At 61.9% G+C, this 17,500-nt stretch overlaps 2 non-coding genes and 1 pseudogene across 2 annotated transcripts in view; all 3 read right to left on the bottom strand.

Moving 5' to 3' along the window:
- LOC145274029 (large subunit ribosomal RNA) overlaps positions 1 to 2,629 on the bottom strand; it is a 5,727-nt gene extending 3,098 nt beyond the window's left edge. The window contains exon 1 of the ribosomal RNA XR_013866597.1: positions 1 to 2,629. This exon is cut by the window's left edge and continues 3,098 nt beyond it. This is a non-coding gene — a ribosomal RNA (large subunit ribosomal RNA).
- A 591-nt stretch (positions 2,630 to 3,220) lies between these two features.
- Positions 3,221 to 3,378, bottom strand: LOC145274028 (5.8S ribosomal RNA). The gene has a single exon (XR_013866596.1). It is a non-coding gene; the product is annotated as a 5.8S ribosomal RNA (ribosomal RNA).
- Positions 3,379 to 3,771: 393 nt separating this feature from the next.
- On the bottom strand, positions 3,772 to 6,150 carry LOC145274022 (small subunit ribosomal RNA; annotated as a pseudogene).
- Between the last annotated feature and the right edge of the window lie 11,350 nt (positions 6,151 to 17,500).

Genomic DNA, 17,500 nt, shown 5'->3' on the forward strand with positions numbered 1-17,500 from the left:
TCGGCTCCACCCGGGCTCGCGCCCTAGGCTTCCGTGCTCGCCGCGCGCCCTCCTACTCGTCGCGGCATCGTTTCGGCGCGAAAGTTCATCGCTCCTCGCCGCGACGGTCCGGCATCGGTCCGTCGCTCCAGCGCCATCCATTTTCGGGCCGGTCGATTCGGCAGGTGAGTTGTTACACACTCCTTAGCGGATTCCGACTTCCGTGGCCACCGTCCTGCTGTCTATATCGACCGACACCCTTTCGGGGATCTCATGGGCGTCGCGTTAGGCACCTTAGCCGGACGTTTGGTTCATCCCACAGCGCCAGTTCTGCTTACCAAAAGTGGCCCACTTGGCACTCGCATTCGAGGTGACCAACCGCCCAGCGAAGCGTGCTGGCGGCGGCGGGCCGGATGGGTCGGCTCCGTCGTTCGGGAGAGTCGGCCCCTTCACCCGTTCCGAGTTCGAGAGTAGGTCGAGGCCGTGAACGGCCCCGGGCTCCAATCGTTCGCTTTACCGGATGGAATTGCGACGATCGAGCGCCAGCTATCCTGAGGGAAACTTCGGAGGGAACCAGCTACTAGACGGCTCGATTGGTCTTTCGCCCCTACACCCGGTTCCGACGATCGATTTGCACGTCAGAGGCGCTTCGGAGACTTCCACCAGAGTTTCCTCTGGCTTCATCCCGACCGGGCGTGGATCGCCATCTTTCGGGTCCCTGGTCGCTCGCTACGCCAGAGTCGGCCGAGTCGTACTCGGAAAAAGGGGAAACCGACCCGGGGGTGATGCGCCCGCGCGCAGCGCCTAAACTCGACGACAAAATAGGACTAGTTCAAGCCGCGGGATCTCACCGGATGGGCGGAAGGAGGATATGGAAGCTGGCGCCGGCAATTCCCCTTTTTGGAAGATGCGCCGGTCCCCTCTCGGGGAGGAGGGAAAAACAACCGCACGTCAGCCACGAGCCTTCCCCTCTCCTATCTCTCTCGGGAAGAGAAGAAAAAAGGAAAAGTTGCGGGCACCGCAGCAGCGACGGCGGAAGGCCGAAAACGCCGCGCCGGCGGGATCGGGCACGGCTCGGAGGCGGGTGAGGCGAGGAGAAGACGCGGCACGAGACCGACGACACCCCCCGACGACCCCCGGACGACTTTGCCACGACACCTCTCCGATCGACGCCCTCCTACACGCTCTCTTCGCTTTCGCTTCGCCTTCCGGGGTTAGTCAGAGGTGGCCCCTACGACTCGCGAACGGCCAGGACTCCTCGGTCCGTGTTTCAAGACGGGTCGGGTGGGTTGCCGATGCACGTCGCTGACCCGGGTGGCGGGCGGCTCGAGTAAAAAAGCGTCGCCGAGCGACCTCTCCGGAAACGAAACGGGCGCGGGCGGGGTTGCCCCCGACAAGAACCCGAAACGTCGGCGAGGTGCGTGACGGCGAGGCCGCGCCAGTCCTATCCCGCCTCTCATCGCGCACGCGCCCGAGACGGTGGGGCGCCTAAGGAGCGACACACAGAGTGCGTCGCCCGCACGCGACTTCCCGGCGGGATCAAAACGGACCGGCTCGCCACGTGTAACGGATCGTGTCAGATTTCCTCCGTTCCCGGCAGAAAGGGGCAGTTACGTTCGCGGGCCCGACGGCCGGTGGCCCCCGACTTCACAAGGTGGGAAGACGGGGGTTTTCAGGGTGATGAAACGCCTGCCGCCTACGGAAAAAAAACCCGCGTGTTCGACCTGCACGCCGGGAACGGGTCGCGACGACGGACCGGAGGGGAAGTGCGTCCGGTGCCGGCCGCGCGGAGGTCGCGCCGAAGCGCCCGCGCCATGATTACGCCGAGCGATGAGAGGGGACGGGTGCAGCGGAGTCGCGCGCGGAGGGAGCAGGAGGAAAGGAAGAAGCGGCGGCGACGGATGCGGCGGGTTAGGGCCCGGGCGGCAGCAGCGATCGAGAGGACGAGTCCCCTCCGTCGCAGCCAACCGACGCAGCCACCTACCGACGCCGCGGTCGTCACCACGTTTCCCTTCCCGCTATCCACGCGGCCCGTCTCCTTCGTCGGCGACGCGGGCACAAAAGCTGGCCCCGGAGAACGAGTTCCCCGCGGACACGACGAACGACGACCTGTGCCGCGACGGCCTCTCTTTTCAAGAACACACATCGAGTTTGGGCTCGAGCCTAGGCAGCACCGGACTGAGTCCCCCCGCGATCGCGGTGAGCGTCCCACCCGTTTACCCCTGGGCGGTTTCACGTTCTCTTGAACTCTCTCTCCAAAGTTCTTTTCAACTTTCCCTCACGGTACTTGTCGACTATCGGACTCGTCCCGGTATTTAGCCTTGGATGGAGCTTACCACCCGATTTGGGCTGCGTTCCCAAGCAACCCGACTCTCGGATCGAAGGCCGTCGCTCGCCGTCCGCACCGAATGGGCCTGGCACCCGCCGCGGGCGGCCCCGATCGAGGGAACTCCGAACTATGCGAGACGAAAACGAACGGCTGCCTTCGACCCATGCGCCACACGTCCCGAAGCCTTTAACTTGCGACGGGATTCGGCGTTGGGCTTCTCCCGGTTCACTCGCCGTTACTAAGGGAATCCCGGTTGGTTTCTTTTCCTCCGCTTAGCGATATGCTTAAGTTCAGCGGGTCGTCTCGTCCGAGCCGAGGCGGCGGTTTTTAGTAGAGTGTGGTGTTTGGAGGAGAGGAATCTCGATCGGTACCCTCCGTGTGACGACGGCTGGCCGATATAGCGCCCGTCCGACCGAAAATGAAGAAGCCAACATTAAAAAAAAAGCGTGGGTCCTCCCCATCCGACGTTGCCTACGACGCGGCCACCTTTTACGGTGCGACGGCCGTGCTCGTCGCGCTGCTCGAGGCGTCGCTGAGAGACACCTTCATGAGGCAGAGAGCGAGACGAGCAGGCGGCGCTTACGTCGGCAGTCGGTTAGGTCGGTGCTTTTTTTTTTGTTTTGTTCTCCCTTCGGCTGCTTTCGGACAGACTCCTCCTGCTCCTCCTCCACAGTGTTTCTTCACGCGGTCGAAAAGGGAAAAGACTCCGCGGTCTGCCAGCGGGAGACGAAGGAGGAGGCCGGAGAGGGTTTTAAAAAAAAAAAGACATTGAAAGGAGTCAATTCTTTTTTTATTTTTCTTCCCCCTCGTCACTCGCTCCTGCGACGTCCCGGTTACCACCGTGCCGAGGACCGGGCGGGCACGGGGACGGCAAGATGTCGTTTCGTTAACGGAGAAAGACATGTAACGTTCCGCCTCTCGACCGGACGTGGCCCCGAGACAAGGGATCTCGGGGCCGCAATGTGCGTTCGAGGTGTCGATGTTCACTGAGTCCTGCAATTCGCATCAGTTCTCGCGGCTGGCCGCGCTCTTCATCGACGGACGAGCCGAGTGATCCCCCGTCCAGGGTTCAGCACTTGGGTTTTTATATTAGTTTTTGTTTATATAGATTTAGTAGTGTGCGAGGAGGTCTGTGCGAGGAGGCGTGACGGCATTGCAATGTCGCGAGTAGTTTGTTTTTAGCTAGCGGCGGTGGCACAGCGGCTGCAAAAAAAACAAAAAACGATAAAGCGGCGACAAGGCAAAGAAGAAGCGGCCATCACTTGCGGTGGGCGAAAAAACAAACAGGTGGTAAGACGCGGAAGCAAGCAAGAAGAGCTGGGGCTTTAAAAACCTCCGCGTCACCACAAATCTATCTCTCGCTCCGCCTTTTATAGGTTTGTTTGCGCGCATTCGAGGCGTTGACGCCGACAGACAGAGGAGGTAGGCCGGAAACAACAAACCAGTCTCGAACGGGAAAACGGTAATGATCCTTCCGCAGGTTCACCTACGGAAACCTTGTTACGACTTTTACTTCCTCTAAACGATCGGGTTCGGTCGTCTTCTCCAGGCATCGAACGCCGAGGCGTAGATGCACGAGTGTCGTGACGGACACGTCGCGCACTGCCCGGCGGCGTCGTCGGCCAGATCCGAGGACCTCACCGGACCGTTCGATCGGTAGTAGCGACGGGCGGTGTGTACAAAGGGCAGGGACGTGATCGACGCGGGCTGTTGACCCGCGCCTACCGGGAATTCCTCGTTCACGGGGTTGGTTACAGGCCCCGATCCCTATCACGGGAGGTGGTTCAGAGGTTTCCCAACCCTCTCGGGCCGGGGCGAAGTCCCCGCTGATACCTCCAGTGTAGCGCGCGTGCGGCCCCGGACATCTAAGGGCATCACAGACCTGTTATCGCTCCGCCTCGTTGCTCGTGTGGCTTTCTGCCACCCGTCCCTCTAAGAAGTGCGTGAGAAAACCGACCCGGACCCGAGCGCCACGGAGGACGCCGAGCCCGCCGTAAAAATCACTGACATCGGCGCACTAGTTAGCAGGCCGGAGTCTCGTTCGTTATCGGAATCAACCAGACGGATCGCTCCACCAACTAAGAACGGCCATGCACCACCACCCACCGAATCGAGAAAGAGCTATCGATCTGTCAATCCTACCGGTGTCCGGACCGGGTGAGTTTTCCCGTGTTGAGTCAAATTAAGCCGCAGGCTCCACTCCTGGTGGTGCCCTTCCGTCAATTCCTTTAAGTTTCAGCTTTGCAACCATACTCCCCCCGGAACCGAACTCTGGTTTCCCGCAGGCTACCCGCCGGGTCATGGAAGCGAACGCCGGCGGATCGCCGGTCGGCATCGTTTACGGTCGGAACTACGACGGTATCTGATCGTCTTCGAACCTCCGACTTTCGCTCTTGATCGAGGAAAACGTGCTTGCCACACGCCATCGCTGCAGTTCGTCTTGCGACGATCCAAGAATTTCACCTCTAACGTCGCAATACGAGTGGCCCCGACCGCTCCCTTCGATCATTGCCTCGCCGTAGACGGAGACCGACAGACGTAGACGAGGCCCTCTTCCATCATTCCATGCTTATCGTATGCAAGCTTGAACAGCCCGCTCTGAGCACTCTAATTTTTTCAAAGTGAACGTACCGGCCGCCGCGGACACTCGGTTAAGAGCACCCTTGGAGGAGAAACCGCCGACCGCAACACGCGCGCAGACAAGACACGAAGCAGGGACTCGGAGCGGACCGGGGGGTTCAAAAAAAAAGAGGAACGCGCGGAAAGGGAGAGGGAGAGAAGCGCGGGGGTCAGAGTGCGGGGATGCGAATGAACACACCCAAACACACACACGTAGCACCCCCCCGTTAGACTACTCCCGGAACCGAACCGACGACCACTTGTTTTTTTTTTTCCCGGATCCCGATCACGACCTCCTCGTCCACCTCGCCGGCAGGACCGCGTGGCGGGTATGCTAGCGGTTGACACCGGCGGAAAGGGCCGGGAATGCGAACGGACGACCAAAGTCAACGACGGACGATGGCGCCGCCGCCCCGGGGCCGCTTGCGCGACCACGAACCCGAGTTCGGACTACGAGCTTTTTAACCGCAACAACTTTAATATACGCTACCGGAGCTGGAATTACCGCGGCTGCTGGCACCAGACTTGCCCTCCGGTTGGTCCTCGTTAACGGATTTGAAGTGTACTCATTCCGATCGCGGGGCCTCGACAGAGTCCCGCGTCGTTATTTTTCGTCACTACCTCCCCGTGCCGGGAGTGGGTAATTTGCGCGCCTGCTGCCTTCCTTGGATGTGGTAGCCGTTTCGCATGCTCCCTCTCCGGAATCGAACCCCGATTCCCCGTTACCCGTAGTAACCACGGTAGGCACTTAACCGACCGTCGACAGTTGATAGGGCGGACCCTCGAGAGACCCGTCGCCGGGCGTGAAAGCTCGTGCGATCGACCAGTGAGTTATCCAGAGTCACCAAAGCGGAGCGCGCCGCCCTATGAGCCCCGCCACCGAACGGACCCGCGAGCGGGAACGCCGACGACGGGAGGACGGAATGACGCGCATCGGTCTCAGTCTAATATGTAGCGCCGCGACCCGGAACGGCCGACGCGGGTGCCAGCGCGCGAGGCGTGGCGACGACGGCGCGCCGACCGATCGCGGCCTGTGTCACATGTATTAGCTCTAGAATTGCCACAGTTATCCATCGCCTCCGAGGAGGAATACGGTCCCGAGGATTAGGTCCGGTTCCTGAGCCATTCGCGGTTTCGCCCGTTCTAATGCGTGGCGTGAACTTACACTTGCATGGCTTAAGCTTTGAGACAAGCATATGACTACTGGCAGGATCAACCAGGTATCGTTGGAATTTGGGACTTTGTTTCGACAGAACGACAGACCGACCGACCGACCGACCGACATAAGACAGACAACTACAACGACGGGCACGTGTTTATTTGTTTTTCGAGGAGGTTCGCCGTCAGTAGAAGCGCGCTGCCCGCGCTGATGGCCTCTTTTTTGTTTCTCCCCTGACTTGGACCGAGACCGAGACTCAAAGAACGAAAGCGACCAACGTCGACAACAACAACGACAACGGCACCCTTGACAGCGATACATACGACAAACGACAAGCAGCACGACGGCAGTGCACACGGACATCGAGGGTCAAGGTGCAGACTGAACTCGCCGAGGTCGTCGTCATCGTGGTCGCCATCGATTCCGTCTCGTCGTCGTCGTCGTCAACGTCCACGTCACAGCCGGCCGAGAAGAGAGAACAGACGACAGCGTCGACAACAACAACATCGACAACGGCACCCTTGACAGCGATACATACGACAAACGACAAACAGCACGACGGCAGTGCACACGGACATCGGAGGTCAAGGTGCAGACTGGAATCGTCGAGGTCGTCGTCATCGTGGTCGCCATCGATGCCGTCTCGTCGTCGTCGTCGTCGTCTTCGTCGTCGTCGTCGTCATCAACGTACCAACCGACCGAGACGAGAGAGCAAGCAACAACGTCGACAACAACAACGACAACGGCACCCTTGACAGCGATACATACGACAAACGACAAACAGCACGACGGCAGTGCACACGGACATCGGAGGTCAAGGTGCAGACTGAACTCGTCGAGGTCGTCGTCATCGTGGTCGCCATCGATGCCGTCTCGTCGTCGTCGTCGTCTCCGTCGTCGTCGTCGTCGTCGCCAACGTCAACGTCAACATCACAGCCGTCATCGGGGAGGAGCTGGACCAGGGCAGCGGCGGCGTAAATTTTCCCGTCACCTTCGTCGTCGCCTTCGTCGACCGACCGACCGACCGGCGTCGTGTTCGTGCTCGGAAAACCGAGGAGAGACAACGTGCACATGGCGCGTTCTCGCAAGCGGCTCCTCGGTCCGATTTTTTTGGGCGGCTTTTTCGAGCTTTTTTTTTTTCTCACCCTTTCGTCCGTGCGACGGCGAACGTTAGGGGAAAAAAAAAAAAAAAAAAAACGACAACAACGCGGCGGACCGGGCGAACAACATCGTCGACACACACGACATTGACGACCGGTCCCCCTTTTCACAATCGCATCGAGATAAAAACGAACGAGTCCGATTCGAGCACCGAGTCGCGAGCGGGAGGACTGTCGGTGCAAGTATCGATCACTGACGTGAGCGCTTCGCCGGACAGAGGATGGCTCATCCGGCAGCCGTGCAAATCGACGGTATGGGAAGAACGAACAAGAAGAGCAACGACTTGATCGGCGGCTTGGGAACTGCGGACGGTGAAAACGGGTTAATCGACTGCGACCACGACTGCTCGATCGATCTTCTTTGGCGCTAACAAAGGTGGAGGTGGCGCAAGAAGGGACTAGCGCTATCACCGTCCACGTATCAGAAGATGCGGCGGCAGACGTCGACGCTTATGCGTTGTCGGACGAGAAGTCGCTGCAGCACGTGTACCGCGAGCGGGACGTCCAAGGTTTTGCCAGACGGAAAGAAATCGGGTGTCAGCGAACGTTCACACGGCTGTGAGATCGGACGCTGACAGGAGTAGGAGGCGGCAGGCAGGCGGCGGTTACGGCGGCGGCGCCTGCTGCTGCTCATCCTCCTGTTTGCTGCGGCGACTTCCAGGACGGGAGAGCATCGAACAACGTACGTATGGTTACAAGGGGATCAGGATCTACATAGTGCATCCCCCGCGGCTATTTTTGTTTGTTTGTTCGCTCGTTCGTTAATTCGTTCGTTCGTTCGTTCGTTCGTTACAATGTACGTTTTTCCGTTCGACGGCGGCAGAGAGCGGCGGCGTTTCTCCCTAATCCGGAGGATTTATCGGTCGCACAGCGATGGGTCGTTCGGCCGATCATCGAAAGATTCGCAGGTAGTGGTTGAATGGCAGAACGGCAGCAACAACAGCGGCGGCTGAGAGCGGCGAACGCTGAGGCGGAAGCAGAAGCTGCAGCAAACGTATCGGCTAAACATGGTGGACATAGATATGGCTGACGACGCGGGTACCACGACGACTATGGAACCAGGAAAAGGAGCCGTTAGTTGTTCCAACATATCGTTCGACACGTCGAGCAGCCCTAGGTCCACGGAGAAGCACACACACGTACCACGTATTATAACCTAACGACGATGAGCGGGCGCACGGTTGGCAGGAACGAAGGCGGCGGATCAAAACAAGTTGGAGCGCGGGGCGACAGCGATAACGGTGACAGCCCTAGGCGGCGGAGATGCCACTTTCTGACGCCTTTGCGACAAGCCCGTAGAGACGTTCCGGACCACCACGAGGCAAAGAGTCGCTGCTCCGACGAACCGACACACCAAAGTGTGCTTCCTACCGAACATGTTTTATAAAACTTTCAAACTGGAAAACCCCAGAAATGGTGTTGGTATTTGTCCAGACCCACCTCCGACACCTGAAAATGGTGGTCAAAAAAACGTCGATTATACGAAGCGACATTTCTGGTCGGCGATTTTCCAGTTTTACGCCTACTGCCACATGGGGATGTCGGTAGGCGTCGCAAAGTGCCTTCTCGTAGGCTAGGCACACCAGGACTTTGTCATTTTTTTCCCCCTCGACATTCCTGGTCCGGTCTATTCCGATTTTACACCTACCGCCATGTGGGGGTGGCAGTAGGCGTCGAAAAGTGCCTTCTCGACCGCTAGCGACACCACTACTTTATCGAGCTCTGGAGGCCCGCACACCGACCCGGGGGCCGCGGAGTCGACCCCGGGGGCCTCCGCCTCTCGCCGCCGCTCACTTGGACGCCTTCCGCAACCTGTGGTCCCGCTCGGGGCCGCCGGGAGCCTCGCCGACCTGACCGGTGTCGGTAGGCGTCTGGAAGCGCCCGGCCGACCTGGACGAGGTCCCCCTGGCCCCCGGGGGACACCCCTTAGTTGGATGGGGGTGCTGTCCCGGGCACACATGCAACCCGCGGCCGCCTACCGACAGCCCCCGTCGCTCGATCGCTACTCCTTTCCAACATATGTCGGAGAAGCCGGGCGGTTGTGAAACCCCAGAAATGGTGTTGGTATTCGTCCAGACCCACCTCCGACACCTGAAAATGGTGGTCAAAAAAAACGTCGATTATACGAAGCGACATTTCTGGTCGGCGATTTTCCAGTTTTGCGCCTACCGCCATGTGGGGGTGGCAGTAGGCGTCGAAAAGTGCCTTCTCGACCGCTAGCGACACCACTACTTTATCGGAGCTCTGGAGGCCCGCACACCGACCCGGGGCCGCGGAGTCGACCCCGGGGGCCTCCGCCTCTCGCCGCGCCTCACTTGGACGCCTTCCGCAACCTGTGGTCCCGCTCCGGGGCCGCCGGGAGCCTCGCCGACCTGACCGGTGTCGGTAGGCGTCTGGAAGCGCCCGGCCGACCTGGACGAGGTCCCCCTGGCCCCCGGTGGACACCCCTTAGTTGGATGGGGGTGCTGTCCCGGGCACACATGCAACCCGCGGCCGCCTACCGACAGCCCCCGTCGCTCGATCGCTACTCCTTTCCAACATATGTCGGAGAAGCCGGGCGGTTGTGAAACCCCAGAAATGGTGTTGGTATTCGTCCAGACCCACCTCCGACACCTGAAAATGGTGGTCAAAAAAAACGTCGATTATACGAAGCGACATTTCTGGTCGGCGATTTTCCAGTTTTGCGCCTACCGCCATGTGGGGGTGGCAGTAGGCGTCGAAAAGTGCCTTCTCGACCGCTAGCGACACCACTACTTTATCGAGCTCTGGAGGCCCGCACACCGACCCGGGGGCCGCGGAGTCGACCCCGGGGGCCTCCGCCTCTCGCCGCCGCTCACTTGGACGCCTTCCGCAACTGTGGTCCCGCTCGGGGCCGCCGGGAGCCTCGCCGACCTGACCGGTGTCGGTAGGCGTCTGGAAGCGCCCGGCCGACCTGGACGAGGTCCCCCTGGCCCCCGGGGGACACCCCTTAGTTGGATGGGGGTGCTGTCCCGGGCACACATGCAACCCGCGGCCGCCTACCGACAGCCCCCGTCGCTCGATCGCTACTCCTTTCCAACATATGTCGGAGAAGCCGGGCGGTTGTGAAACCCCAGAAATGGTGTTGGTATTCGTCCAGACCCACCTCCGACACCTGAAAATGGTGTCAAAAAAACGTCGATTATACGAAGCGACATTTCTGGTCGGCGATTTTCCAGTTTTGCGCCTACCGCCATGTGGGGGTGGCAGTAGCGTCGAAAAGTGCCTTCTCGACCGCTAGCGACACCACTACTTTATCGAGCTCTGGAGGCCCGCACACCGACCCGGGGGCCGCGGAGTCGACCCCGGGGGCCTCCGCCTCTCGCCGCCGCTCACTTGGACGCCTTCCGCAACCTGTGGTCCCCGCTCGGGGCCGCCGGGAGCCTCGCCGACCTGACCGGTGTCGGTAGGCGTCTGGAAGCGCCCGGCCGACCTGGACGAGGTCCCCCTGGCCCCCGGGGGACACCCCTTAGTTGGATGGGGGTGCTGTCCCGGGCACACATGCAACCCGCGGCCGCCTACCGACAGCCCCCGTCGCTCGATCGCCTACTCCTTTCCAACATATGTCGGAGAAGCCGGGCGGTTGTGAAACCCCAGAAATGGTGTTGGTATTCGTCCCAGACCCACCTCCGACACCTGAAAATGGTGGTCAAAAAAAACGTCGATTATACGAAGCGACATTTCTGGTCGGCGATTTTCCAGTTTTGCGCCTACCGCCATGTGGGGGTGGCAGTAGGCGTCGAAAAGTGCCTTCTCGACCGCTAGCGACACCACTACTTTATCGAGCTCTGGAGGCCCGCACACCGACCCGGGGGCCGCGGAGTCGACCCCGGGGGCCTCCGCCTCTCGCCGCCGCTCACTTGGACGCCTTCCGCAACCTGTGGTCCCGCTCGGGGCCGCCGGGGAGCCTCGCCGACCTGACCGGTGTCGGTAGGCGTCTGGAAGCGCCCGGCCGACCTGGACGAGGTCCCCCTGGCCCCCGGGGGACACCCCTTAGTTGGATGGGGGTGCTGTCCGGGCACACATGCAACCCGCGGCCGCCTACCGACAGCCCCCGTCGCTCGATCGCTACTCCTTTCCAACATATGTCGGAGAAGCCGGGCGGTTGTGAAACCCACAGAGAAATGGTGTGGTATTCGTCCAGACCCACCTCCGACACCTGAAAATGGTGGTCAAAAAAACGTCGATTATACGAAGCGATCATTTCTGGTCGGCGATTTTCCAGTTTTGCGCCTACCGCCATGTGGGGGTGGCAGTAGGCGTCGAAAAGTGCCTTCTCGACCGCTAGCGACACCACTACTTTATCGAGCTCTGGAGGCCCGCACACCGACCCGGGGGCCGCGGAGTCGACCCCGGGGGCCTCCGCCTCTCGCCGCCGCTCACTTGGACGCCTTCCGCAACCTGTGGTCCCGCTCGGGCCGCCGGGAGCCTCGCCGACCTGACCGGTGTCGGTAGGCGTCTGGAAGCGCCCGGCAGACCTGGACGAGGTCCCCTGGCCCCCGGGGACACCCCTTAGTTGGATGGGGGTGCTGTCCCGGGCACACATGCAACCCGCGGCCGCTACCGACAGCCCCCGTCGCTCGATCGCTACTCCTCTCCAACATATGTCGGAGAAGCCGGGCGGTTGTGAAACCCCAGAAATGGTGTTGGTATTCGTCCAGACCCACCTCCGACACCTGAAAATGGTGGTCAAAAAAAACGTCGATTATACAAGCGACATTTCTGGTCGGCGATTTTCCAGTTTTGCGCCTACCGCCATGTGGGGGTGGCAGTAGGCGTCGAAAAGTGCCTTCTCGACCGCTTAGCGACACCACTACTTTATCGAGCTCTGGAGGCCCGCACACCGACCCGGGGGCCGCGGAGTCGACCCCGGGGGCCTCCGCCTCTCGCCGCCGCTCACTTGGACGCCTTCCGCAACCTGTGGTCCCGCTCGGGGCCGCCGGGAGCCTCGCCGACCTGACCGGTGTCGGTAGGCGTCTGGAAGCGCCCGGCCGACCTGGACGAGGTCCCCCTGGCCCCCGGGGGACACCCCTTAGTTGGATGGGGGTGCTGTCCCGGGCACACATGCAACCCGCGGCCGCCTACCGACAGCCCCCGTCGCTCGATCGCTACTCCTTTCCAACATATGTCGGAGAAGCCGGGCGGTTGTGAAACCCCAGAAATGGTGTTGGTATTCGTCCAGACCCACCTCCGACACCTGAAAATGGTGGTCAAAAAAAACGTCGATTATACGAAGCGACATTTCTGGTCGGCGATTTTCCAGTTTTGCGCCTACCGCCATGTGGGGGTGGCAGTAGGCGTCGAAAAGTGCCTTCTCGACCGCTAGCGACACCACTACTTTATCGAGCTCTGGAGGCCCGCACACCGACCCGGGGGCCGCGGAGTCGACCCCGGGGGCCTCCGCCTCTCGCCGCCGCTCACTTGGACGCCTTCCGCAACCTGTGGTCCCGCTCGGGGCCGCCGGGAGCCTCGCCGACCTGACCGGTGTCGGTAGGCGTCTGGAAGCGCCCGGCCGACCTGGACGAGGTCCCCCTGGCCCCCGGGGGACACCCCTTAGTTGGATGGGGGTGCTGTCCCGGGCACACATGCAACCCGCGGCCGCCTACCGACAGCCCCCGTCGCTCGATCGCTACTCCTTTCCAACATATGTCGGAGAAGCCGGGCGGTTGTGAAACCCCAGAAATGGTGTTGGTATTCGTCCAGACCCACCTCCGACACCTGAAAATGGTGGTCAAAAAAAACGTCGATTATACGAAGCGACATTTCTGGTCGGCGATTTTCCAGTTTTGCGCCTACCGCCATGTGGGGGTGGCAGTAGGCGTCGAAAAGTGCCTTCTCGACCGCTAGCGACACCACTACTTTATCGAGCTCTGGAGGCCCGCACACCGACCCGGGGGCCGCGGAGTCGACCCCGGGGGCCTCCGCCTCTCGCCGCCGCTCACTTGGACGCCTTCCGCAACCTGTGGTCCCGCTCGGGGCCGCCGGGAGCCTCGCCGACCTGACCGGTGTCGGTAGGCGTCTGGAAGCGCCCGGCCGACCTGGACGAGGTCCCCCTGGCCCCCGGGGGACACCCCTTAGTTGGATGGGGGTGCTGTCCCGGGCACACATGCAACCCGCGGCCGCCTACCGACAGCCCCCGTCGCTCGATCGCTACTCCTTTCCAACATATGTCGGAGAAGCCGGGCGGTTGTGAAACCCCAGAAATGGTGTTGGTATTCGTCCAGACCCACCTCCGACACCTGAAAATGGTGGTCAAAAAAAACGTCGATTATACGAAGCGACATTTCTGGTCGGCGATTTTCCAGTTTTGCGCCTACCGCCATGTGGGGGTGGCAGTAGGCGTCGAAAAGTGCCTTCTCGACCGCTAGCGACACCACTACTTTATCGAGCTCTGGAGGCCCGCACACCGACCCGGGGGCCGCGGAGTCGACCCCGGGGGCCTCCGCCTCTCGCCGCCGCTCACTTGGACGCCTTCCGCAACCTGTGGTCCCGCTCGGGGCCGCCGGGAGCCTCGCCGACCTGACCGGTGTCGGTAGGCGTCTGGAAGCGCCCGGCCGACCTGGACGAGGTCCCCCTGGCCCCCGGGGGACACCCCTTAGTTGGATGGGGGTGCTGTCCCGGGCACACATGCAACCCGCGGCCGCCTACCGACAGCCCCCGTCGCTCGATCGCTACTCCTTTCCAACATATGTCGGAGAAGCCGGGCGGTTGTGAAACCCCAGAAATGGTGTTGGTATTCGTCCCAGACCCATCCTCCGACACCTGAAAATGGTGGTCAAAAAAAACGTCGATTATACGAAGCGACATTTCTGGTCGGCGATTTTTCCAGTTTTGCGCCTACCGCCATGTGGGGGTGGCAGTAGGCGTCGAAAAGTGCCTTCTCGACCGCTAGCGACACCACTACTTTATCGAGCTCTGGAGGCCCGCACACCGACCCGGGGGCCGCGGAGTCGACCCCGGGGGGCCTCCCGCCTCTCGCCGCCGCTCACTTGGACGCCTTCCGCAACCTGTGGTCCCGCTCGGGGCCGCCGGGAGCCTCGCCGACCTGACCGGTGTCGGTAGGCGTCTGGAAGCGCCCGGCCGACCTGGACGAGGTCCCCCTGGCCCCCGGGGGGACACCCCTTAGTTGGATGGGGGTGCTGTCCCGGGCACACATGCAACCCGCGGCCGCCTACCGACAGCCCCCGTCGCTCGATCGCTACTCCTTTCCAACATATGTCGGAGAAGCCGGGCGGTTGTGAAACCCCAGAAATGGTGTTGGTATTCGTCCAGACCCACCTCCGACACCTGAAAATGGTGGTCAAAAAAAACGTCGATTATACGAAGCGACATTTCTGGTCGGCGATTTTCCAGTTTTGCGCCTACCGCCATGTGGGGGTGGCAGTAGGCGTCGAAAAGTGCCTTCTCGACCGCTAGCGACACCACTACTTTATCGAGCTCTGGAGGCCCGCACACCGACCCGGGGGCCGCGGAGTCGACCCCGGGGGCCTCCGCCTCTCGCCGCCGCTCACTTGGGACGCCTTCCGCAACCTGTGGTCCCGCTCGGGGCCGCCGGGAGCCTCGCCGACCTGACCGGTGTCGGTAGGCGTCTGGAAGCGCCCGGCCGACCTGGACGAGGTCCCCCTGGCCCCCGGGGGACACCCCTTAGTTGGAATGGGGGTGCTGTCCCGGGCACACATGCAACCCGCGGCCGCCTACCGACAGCCCCCGTCGCTCGATCGCTACTCCTTTCCAACATATGTCGGAGAAGCCGGGCGGTTGTGAAACCCCAGAAATGGTGTTGGTATTCGTCCAGACCCACCTCCGACACCTGAAAATGGTGGTCAAAAAAAACGTCGATTATACGAAGCGACATTTCTGGTCGGCGATTTTCCAGTTTTGCGCCTACCGCCATGTGGGGGTGGCAGTAGGCGTCGAAAAGTGCCTTCTCGACCGCTAGCGACACCACTACTTTATCGAGCTCTGGAGGCCCGCACACCGACCCGGGGGCCGCGGAGTCGACCCCGGGGGCCTCCGCCTCTCGCCGCCGCTCACTTGGACGCCTTCCGCAACCTGTGGTCCCGCTCGGGGCCGCCGGGAGCCTCGCCGACCTGACCGGTGTCGGTAGGCGTCTGGAAGCGCCCGGCCGACCTGGACGAGGTCCCCCTGGCCCCCGGGGGACACCCCTTAGTTGGATGGGGGTGCTGTCCCGGGCACACATGCAACCCGCGGCCGCCTACCGACAGCCCCCGTCGCTCGATCGCTACTCCTTTCCAACATATGTCGGAGAAGCCGGGCGGTTGTGAAACCCCAGAAATGGTGTTGGTATTCGTCCAGACCCACCTCCGACACCTGAAAATGGTGGTCAAAAAACGTCGATTATACGAAGCGACATTTCTGGTCGGCGATTTTCCAGTTTTGCGCCTACCGCCATGTGGGGGTGGCAGTAGGCGTCGAAAAGTGCCTTCTCGACCGCTAGCGACACCACTACTTTATCGAGCTCTGGAGGCCCCGCACACCGACCCGGGGGCCGCGGAGTCGACCCCGGGGGCCTCCGCCTCTCGCCGCCGCTCACTTGGACGCCTTCCGCAACCTGTGGTCCCGCTCGGGGCCGCCGGGAGCCTCGCCGACCTGACCGGTGTCGGTAGGCGTCTGGAAGCGCCGGCCGACCTGGACGAGGTCCCCCTGGCCCCGGGGGACACCCCTTAGTTGGATGGGGGTGCTGTCCCGGGCACACATGCAACCCGCGGCCGCCTACCGACAGCCCCCGTCGCTCGATCGCTACTCCTTTCCAACATATGTCGGAGAAGCCGGGCGGTTGTGAAACCCCAGAAATGGTGTTGGTATTCGTCCAGACCCACCTCCGACACCTGAAAATGGTGGTCAAAAAAAACGTCGATTTATACGAAGCGACATTTCTGGTCGGCGATTTTCCAGTTTTGCGCCTACCGCCATGTGGGGGTGGCAGTAGGCGTCGAAAAGTGCCTTCTCGACCGCTAGCGACACCACTACTTTATCGAGCTCTGGAGGCCCGCACACCGACCCGGGGCCGCGGAGTCGACCCCGGGGGCCTCCGCCTCTCGCCGCCGCTCACTTGGACGCCTTCCGCAACCTGTGGTCCCGCTCGGGGCCGCCGGGAGCCTCGCCGACCTGACCGGTGTCGGTAGGCGTCTGGAAGCGCCCGGCCGACCTGGGACGAGGTCCCCTGGCCCCGGGGGACACCCCTTAGTTGGATGGGGGTGCTGTCCCGGGCACACATGCAACCCGCGGCCGCCTACCGACAGCCCCCGTCGCTCGATCGCTACTCCTTTCCAACATATGTCGGAGAAGCCGGGCGGTTGTGAAACCCCAGAAATGGTGTTGGTATTCGTCCAGACCCACCTCCGACACCTGAAAATGGTGGTCAAAAAAAACGTCGATTATACGAAGCGACATTTCTGGTCGGCGATTTTCCAGTTTTGCGCCTACCGCCATGTGGGGGTGGCAGTAGGCGTCGAAAAGTGCCTTCTCGACCGCTAGCGACACCACTACTTTATCGAGCTCTGGAGGCCCGCACACCGACCCGGGGGCCGCGGAGTCGACCCCCGGGGGCCTCCGCCTCTCGCCGCCGCTCACTTGGACGCCTTCCGCAACCTGTGGTCCCGCTCGGGGCCGCCGGGAGCCTCGCCGACCTGACCGGTGTCGGTAGGCGTCTGGAAGCGCCCGGCCCGACCTGGACGAGGTCCCCCTGGCCCCCGGGGGACACCCCTTAGTTGGATGGGGGTGCTGTCCCGGGCACACATGCAACCCGCGGCCGCCTACCGACAGCCCCCGTCGCTCGATCGCTACTCCTTTCCAACATATGTCGGAGAAGCCGGGCGGTTGTGAAACCCCAGAAATGGTGTTGGTATTCGTCCAGACCCACCTCCGACACCTGAAAATGGTGGTCAAAAAAAACGTCGATTATACGAAGCGACATTTCTGGTCGGCGATTTTCCAGTTTTGCGCCTACCGCCATGTGGGGGTGGCAGTAGGCGTCGAAAAGTGCCTTCTCGACCGCTAGCGACACCACTACTTTATCGAGCTCTGGAGGCCCGCACACCGACCCTGGGGCCGCGGAGTCGACCCCGGGGGCCTCCGCCTCTCGCCGCCGCTCACTTGGACGCCTTCCGCAACCTGTGGTCCCGCTCGGGGCCGCCGGGAGCCTCGCCGACCTGACCGGTGTCGGTAGGCGTCTGGAAGCGCCCGGCCGACCTGGACGAGGTCCCCCTGGCCCCC

Source organism: Euprymna scolopes, unplaced genomic scaffold (genome assembly GCF_053919585.1).
Source record: "Euprymna scolopes isolate OS-2025 unplaced genomic scaffold, ASM5391958v1 sca246, whole genome shotgun sequence".
Classification (NCBI taxonomy): Eukaryota; Metazoa; Mollusca; class Cephalopoda; order Sepiida; family Sepiolidae; genus Euprymna; species Euprymna scolopes.